The 8681-nt window shown below is 42.8% G+C and overlaps 1 pseudogene; it reads right to left on the bottom strand.

Moving 5' to 3' along the window:
• Positions 1–5878: 5878 nt before the first annotated feature.
• LOC127678987 (glyceraldehyde-3-phosphate dehydrogenase-like) lies at positions 5879–6892 on the bottom strand (annotated as a pseudogene).
• Between the last annotated feature and the right edge of the window lie 1789 nt (positions 6893–8681).

Here is an 8681-nt window from a genome sequence, read left to right on the forward strand (position 1 = left end):
CAGCAGCATTTGGGCTCTTCTGAGTTGGTGAAACTTCCATCCATCAAGATGATCAACCAAGGGCTGGAGAGATGGCTCAGCAGTTAAGAACCCTGACTGCTCTTCTGAAGGTCCTGAGTTCAAATCCCAGCAACCACATGGAGGCTCACAATCATCCATAAGAAGATCTAACTCCTTCTTCTGGAGTGTCTGAGGACAGCTATAGTGTACTTACATATAATAAACATAATAAATGCATAAATAAATAATATATATATATGACATAATGTTATTATATAATAATATATTACATATAATAAATAAATAATTTTTTAAAAAGATCAACCAAAAACAGGCTGTCACTTGAGCCCCCTTTCTCTCTTTCTCCATACATCAGGGTCCAGCCATTGTGTTGGGGTACCACTACTTAAAATCTATCCTCTGACCATGACCACTTCCAAACACCTTTACAGATACCACCCCATGTCAGGTCAAATTGTCTATCTTTTGGTTTGCTGCTCTGCAGCCATTTCCAAGAGCTCTGCCTCTTTGATTTTGTGTCAGAGATGATATTTGTCTTTCTCTTAAACCATTTACAGCCGTCCCATCTTTGGAATCCTTCATGGTTTCCTGAGATCCTCCTCAAACTCAGAGCAGATTCTGGCATCTACAGTGTGGTTTTGTAGCCTTATGTGCCCCGGGCTGTCTCCCAGACTTCACACTGATCCCCAACAGATTCCTGCAGTGTGCACTGCCTGGCTCCTCTATAGATATACTGAGCCTGTCCTTTCCTCAGAAGAATTTCTATGTTTTCTGCTCCCCAGATTTTGGCCTGGACACTTCCCTGCCATCCTTCATGTGTCTGTTTCACCTGTTCAAGTGCCCTATTCTAAACTTTCCTTTTAAAAGTGTTCGGAGTCAAACAAAGCCTGTTCCTTTGTCTCACCTTCATTTCTTCATAGCCATCTGCAGCTAAAAGCAGGTGTCTATTCATTCGTTTCTGCTTGGGTTCATTTTGTCATCTGTGCTTAAATGTATGTTCCATATGGGCAGGATTTAATGTATTCTGTCTAGTGTTGTACTCAACCTATGATGGGCACATGCGTATAAGTAGCACAATGAATGGTGTATAGAATCTGAGGAAGACTGATGGATCCAAGCACTGGCAAAGCTGCTTCCTTTGGCCATCTCACGCTTTCATCCTGCTCCTTACTATTTCTGTCCATTTCAACTATCTATCCTTTAGATGACAGCTCAAACCCTTCTAGAGATCTGACCCCTGGTATTAAAAAAATCAGTCATCCCCACCAGTCCCTACCTTTAGGTTCCTTGCATCTTTCCTTTATATTTAGAGGCTGAGTTTACTCAGGAGATTTAATTTTAAATAAATCTACCTCTTATTTGAAAGCACCATGAACCTAAGGATATTGTGTACTCTTGTTATTGTCCCCAGCATCTAAAGAGAGTGGCTGGTTATACTGGTTTGAATGAGATGTCTTCCATGTTCTCAGTCATTTGAACACTTGGTCCTTAGTTAGTGTCATTCTTTGGTGGGTCTTTGGGATGTGTCCTTGTTGGAAAATAGTGTTAGTGACAGTAGACAAATTTAGAGGTTTCAAACTGTCCAACATCCCCGCTTCACTCTCTCTCCTTCCTGTTTTTTGGCTAGAGATGTGTGACCTCAGCTCTCAGCTCCCAACTCCCAGCTCCAGGAACCATGCCTACTGAGCGTCTTCCCCAGGGTGGTGACAGACTCTGCTACATAAGCACCACATCAATCCTCCTTCTGTAAGTTTCTTTGGTCAATGGTGCTTTATCACAATTGAAAAATAGCTAGTACACTGATCTGAGCTATTTTTATTTTACCTTTGACTACTATTTAGCTCACACCCTTGTAGTAGATGAAGATCAGAGAACAATTTGCAGAAGTGGACTTATTTTGTTTCTACCATGTGCATTCCAGAAATCCAGCTCAGATCATCAGTTTTGGTAGCAAGCATTCGCACCCAATGAGCTATCTTGCTAAGTGAGAGAGAGAGAGAGAGAGAGAGAGAGAGAGAGAGAGAGAGAGATCTCCACCAAAAAAATTAGTGAATGTGGAGCAGAATAGTGAACAAAGTAGATTTCCAGATGTATAGATAAATCAACAGATAGAAAGACAGAGATAGGTATAGACATGGTAAAATTTTGACCATGAGTTTCAAGGCAGGGAGGAGCTACTTCGATGGAAGGATACATTCTAAACATATTTGTGTATACATTTTCAGACACTAAACTATAACACCACTACATAGACACAGCTCATCAAAGCACACTTTCTCAATCTGTTCCCCCATGAAGGCTTTCATACAGGGAACCCTTTTCACCTATAGACTTTTTGTACCATATGAGTTTGTTTTTTCTTGTGAACATGAGTCGGCTACATACAGAACAACACAGCCATCTTTTGTACATCTGTGGTCCAGGGCCAGCTCTCTGAGAGACACTAGGTGCAGAAGCTCCTTTCATTTTTAGAGATCTTACCAGGCAATGCTATCATTATGCTGCTTGTTCCAACTGTCAACTGGACAGACCTATGCTCCCCTGGGAAGAGTGTCTCAATGAGGAATTACTTAGATTAGGTTGGCCTGTGGGCATGTGTGGGGGTGGGAGGTTATACTGATTGCTCACTGAGGTGCAAAGAGCCACCATTTCATGAGCCCCGGGCTGTGTAAGAGTACTTGAAGCTAACTAGCTAAACTAGCAGAAAGCAAGCAAGGATTCTCTCTCTCTCTCTCTCTCTCTCTCTCTCTCTCTCTCTCTCTCTCTCTCTCTTCTCTTCCTCCCTCCTGCCCTCCTTCCCTCCCTCCTTCCTTTCTTCCCTCCCTTCCTCCCTCCCTCCTGCTCCTTTAAGTTCCTGTCTTAGCTTCCCATCAATAAAGATCAGAAACCTAGGACTGTAGGCCAAGTAAACCATTTCCACCAGGCCATTTTACCTTTTAGTCTAGCAGCAGAAATGGAACCAATGCAGTCAGTTTCAATGCATTAAGCAAAGGTAGGACAAAAACATCCATTTGCAAGACTGGAACTCAGTAGAGAGAACAGAACAGGTGCAAATCACAGATGACTGAGAGGAACCCAGTGCTTGCAGATACCTCTACACACATATGCGTAATCTAGGGCACCAAAGCACTGAGATTCAAACATAGCCTTTCCTTAATTAAGACCCCATGCTAGAAGTGAGTTCTTTTAATGAAATACATGTTCGATGATATGGCACAGCTAGGCAGTATCTCATATATATATATATATATATATGAGATATATATATGTATGTATGTATATATATATATATATATATATATATATTCCCTTGGGAATTGGCAGACTTTCTAGAGTTATTTGGCAATATTTATAGTGAACCTCAAAAATATTCCTGTCTTATATCACAGTCACTTAAAAAAAAAACGTTTTGAGGAAATTTTCAAACTCATAGACAAGATTTTTAGTAAAAGAAAATTAGTCGTTTCAAAAAACTTGCAGTTGTCAAAGATTGCAACCAGCCTTACCTAAATATCTAGTATCAGAATAAAACAGTGAAACTCATGACATGCCAGGGCCCGTTGCTTCAAAGCTATTATGAATCCTAATTTTACTGAACAGGTGAGCACAGGAGGGAAATGAGAGGAGTTGAGGAGGCAGGGGAAGGCAACATGATACACTTCTAAACCAGAAAGGAGGATGGTCAAAGGGAAAGAACCAAACAATGCATCTTACACATTAGAGTACACATTTATTTTGAAAAAAAGAGTGTCTTTTAATGCTGATTTTTAAATTATTGGGAGCAGGGGTGTGCACACGAAGCTTCAGAGGCCAGAGGAGTTGGAACATCCCCTAGAGGCGAAGTCACAGTCAGTTATAAGGTACCTGACACAGGCTGGGAACCGAACTCGAGTCTTGGATAAGAGCAGTACCACTCCTAACCATTGAGCCATCTTTCTGCCTCTTGTTTGTTTTATTTTATTTATTTTTGCCATATTGTGTATCAAACCTCAAGTCTTCTCTATGCCCTAAATAAGTGGTCTACCAACAAGCTGCATGCTTAGTCCTAAAAGCATAGTTACAACCCCTAAGTTTAATTCTTAACATCAAGTAGTGACTTCACAGAACTACTACAATTATTAATATATGTGTTGCCATACCTTAGAGCCCTGCACAAGCCAATAAAGTAAGCCCTTTTTGTATCCTCTCTTGCTTGTGGAGACGGGGATTGCACAGAACCTTTAAGCCAATCACAGCGACTGCTGGCCTGAAGGTGAGTACCAAGGCTCCAAAGTCTCCTTCTCATGGCTGCACTTTCCTCTCGTTTCTTTCCTTACAAACACACACTCGTTCCTTCTCTGTTTTTTTAAAACATAATTCTTATTGATTCTTTGGCAATTTCACATCATGCACCCTAATCCCACTCATTTCCCAGTACTTCCATATCTTCCCTCTACCCTTGTGACTCTCCCCTACCCCCCCCCCAATCACATCTCACCAACCACTCTGGGCAACAAGATGCCGTCTCTCATCACTCACAGCTGTAGTGTCACCCTTTCTACTGGGAATGTACCATGCAGCTCTTCAGTTTTTCCTGTCTCTCCCTCACCCATTCATTTATCAAAGTGGCTTTGGAAGATGCGATATGTCACACGGTATACCCTGGCTTCTGCTACAATAGCAATACTGGACCCTCACCTAGATTCTTCTTCAATATCCTGCTATTGCCCTGTGTTGTGGAGATCTCACAGCATTGGATCTGTAAGACCCGCCCCTTCACGGGCTCTAGAAGTTCATAGAAGGGGTTTATGTTGAAGTAGCCAACCCAAAGGCTAGGATCTGGGCCTGGGGTGGTGGGTAGTTGAATTAGGCAGCCCACCAGCTCTCCCTTGCCCATGTCACCATCACCAGAGGAAGGCAAGGGTCAGGGCCACCTCTCCTGTGCTCATGTTACTAGGGTCAGCTCTCCCTCTCAGCCCAGGCAAGGAGTGGGGCCTGCTCACCATCACTAATGGCTACCACTGATACCATCTTGCATTGGCCAGGGAGGGGGCAGGTCTAGCTCAACAGGGCCCTTGGATATTAGCTGACCTTCAGACCTCAGTCCAGACCATGGATGTCTGCATGGCCTTTGATGGTAACAAGGGATATGACATCAACTTAGACCCTGATGGTGTAGAGCCACAGACCCAGACATGGCCCTTGGTGGCAGCATAGTCCCAGACATCACGATGGCCTCAGGTGGCAGTGCAGGCCTCTCACTTCAGGTTGTTCCTTGCCAACATTGACTCTCCAGTTCTACCTCTCTTCATAACTTCTCTCTTTGTTCCCATCTCCCCACCACATTCATATAGTAGTAGTGCCTGTCCAAGTAGGACTTTCCTTCACCTTTTTCATCAAATATTCAACTTCTATTTATATTGCCACAAAATAAGTATGCAGAAATCTCCCAATTTTAACTGTAAGCTTCAGGCACTAAAAGTCCTATGGCATCTTTCCTTTTGCTCATCATTAAAAATTGTCCCATTTTTTAAAAATTACTTTTTATTTACTTTTGTGTCCTCTGACATTCTTCTTTTATTCTTTGCGTTTAATGTTGTTTTTAGCCTTTCTCGTGTCCTACTAGCCTCTCCACTGACGTTTTCTTCTTTTTAATAAGTCTATCTCTTTGGGGGGGGGATTTGGCAAATATTAATTGAGTTATTCAAGAGAGTAGAGAGGGCTCCCTAGACCCCTCCTGTTATGATGGGGGTCTGGGATGGAAATTGAGAGGGAGATGTTCATTGTTGGGGGCTGAATTGGGACAGGGACCCCTCAGCAACTGAGGGCCTCTCTCTTGCTATCAGTGTTCTTGCTGGGGTGGGCAGTCCAGGGCTTCTTACTCCTTGGAGGCCATGTAGGCCATGAGGTCCACCACCCTGTTGCTGTAGTCATATTCATTGTCACACCAGGAAATGAGCTTTACAAAGTTGTCATGGAGAACAATGCCAGCCCCAGCATCAAAGGTGGAAGAGTGGGAGTTGCTATTGAAGTCATAAGAGACAACCTGTTCCTCAGTGTAGCCCAGGATGCCCTTTAATAGGCCCTCAGATACCTGCTTCACCACCTTTTTGTTGTCATCACAATTGGCAGGTTTCTCCAGGTAGCATGTCAGATCCACAATGGATACATTGAGGGTAGGAACATTGAAGGTCATGCTAATGAGTTTCCCATTCAGTTCTTTGATGACCTTGCCCACATCCTTGGCAGTACCAGTAGATGCAAGGATGATGGTCTGGGCAGCCCCATGGCCATCATGCCACAGCTTTCCAAAGGGACCACCCACAGTCTTCTGAGTGGCAGTGATGGCATGGACAGTGGTCATGAGCCCTTCCATGATGCTAAAGTTGTCATGGATGACCTTGGCTGGGGAGGGGAATGGCTAAGCAATTGGTGATGCAGGATGCATTGCTGCCAATCTTGAGTGAGTTGTCATATTTCTCATGGTTCACACCCACCACAAACATGGGGGCATCAGCAGAAGGAGTGGAGATGATTACCCTTTTGTCCACACCCTTCAAGTGGGCCCCAGCATTCTCCATAGTGGTGTAGATGCCAGTAGACTCCACAACATACTCAGCACTAGCATCGCCCCATTTGGTGTTAGTGGGCTCTCACTCCTGGAAGATGGTGATGGATTTCCTGTTGATGGTAAGCTCCCATTTTCAGCCTTGACTGTACCATTGAATTTGCCAAGGGTGGAGTCAGACTGGAACATGTAGACCATGTAATTAAAGTCAACGAAGGAGTCATTGATGGCAACAATATCCACTTTGCCAAGTGCAAAGCAGAAGGCAGCCCTCATAACCAGGCTCCCAATATTGCCAAATCCATTCACACCAACCTTCACCATCTTTTCTATGAGACAAGGCTGGCACTGCACAAGATGTGGCTGTCTCTGGAACAGAGAGGAGCAGAGAGCCCAAGTCTATCCTTTTTTCCATCTTTTTTATTTGTGTCTGACTCACTGAATTTAATTAGAGTTGCTTATATGACCATGGGTAGGATGTTAATTACTGGGGAAACATATTTATGACTAAACCACTGAAGAAAGTGACACTCCTCCATAAGCCATCAGTAGTCCTCAAGAAGAGTGAGCTCTTCCCCTTTCCTACTGAATAGCTGATAGACCCAATCTTTTGCAGGTTGTGTTAAGAGAGTAGCAGCTGTAGTGAGAGTGGATCAGCCTCGTTGCACTCGGGAGAAGCCCTTTCATCCAGGCTCCCCAACCCCTGGCCCTTACAAACTTTCTGTGATGGTTCATGAACCTTAGGTTGGATGGTGATATAGATGCTCCATTTAGAGCTGAGCACTCCAAAGTCACTCATTCTCTGCATCATAATATTTTCTTGGCCAATCCACTTTCCTGCAAAATTCATAATATTTTTTTTCTTTACAGGGAAGAAGTCAAATTCTACTGTGTATGTGTGCCACATTTTTGTTATCCGTTCATCTATTGGTGAGTTTCTCCAAGGGTTCAGGTTCCTTGTGATTGGAACAATGCAATAATAAACACGGATGTGCTATCTCTGTAGAATGCAGAGTCCTTTCCAATGGACTTTCACTGACCATCAAAGTGTAGCTAGTGGGATCACTTTGAGCCACTTTTCTCTCTTACCTTTGGCACTTTATGTTTCTTTCAATTCTCACCTTGCTAACTTCTCCTTTGGGCAATACCCATACCCCTAGCCTCCTATTTAATATTCTCACGTGTTTGATTTTTCTGTCCTCCTAATTAGCATTTATATCCAGGCTTCCATTCTCATTTCTTGCATTTAAGATCTGACCTACACATCACCCTCCCTGCCTTCTTTTAGATTTTGCTTGGCAGTATTCCCTCCACACCCTGACATAAGCAGAGTTTTCTTTTAAAACATCAGTATGATATCCCTCTCATTATGTTGCCAGTTGCATGTATTCCAACCATGTATTGTGGTTCAGAAGGACTTTTATACAAATCTAAGCATGACCCCTGACACATAGGAATACTAAAAAAGGCCCATACTTTATCACTTTTGGCAAAATTAACTGAGATGATATTGTTTTCCAAAATCTTCAAAAATTAGTTCTTCATTCTTAATGAAGAACCCAAATTGCCAACAATTACTGAAATAATCTAAGAAGCAGGAGACAAAGTTCCATCATGTATGAACACTATGGTACAGCTGTGGCTACAACTGATGCTACCAAATTGCGCAATGTGATCACCAAAATTCCTTAAATGTTTTTCTCTAGAAGGATTTAACAGAAATAGTGGACTACGACTGTTCTAATCAATGGAGGTTTAAATCTCTGAATATGACACTGCTATTTGGGCCATTTCTTGAACATGGGATTCCCAGTCATAACACTTGGGAATCTTCTGGAACCTCCTGGATTATTTATCTCCTGTTCTCAAGGTTAATTCACGTGAAACAATTTCTCTTGTTAAATGCCAATTCTGCCCTAAGGTATGAATGTTTAATCCTCATGAAGGAAGTGGGAACTACACGTGTGCAGTGGGTACAGTCCCTTAACTAATTAGTGGTACGAGGACGTTAATAAGAGGGTGATTTATATAATACCAAGGACCTGCCAAATACAGTAAAATCTAATTTAGACCAACTGCTAGTAAGGCAGACAGAACTAGGTGGGGGGGGGGC

This window comes from Apodemus sylvaticus, chromosome 2 (genome assembly GCF_947179515.1).
Source record: "Apodemus sylvaticus chromosome 2, mApoSyl1.1, whole genome shotgun sequence".
NCBI lineage: Eukaryota > Metazoa > Chordata > Mammalia > Rodentia > Muridae > Apodemus > Apodemus sylvaticus.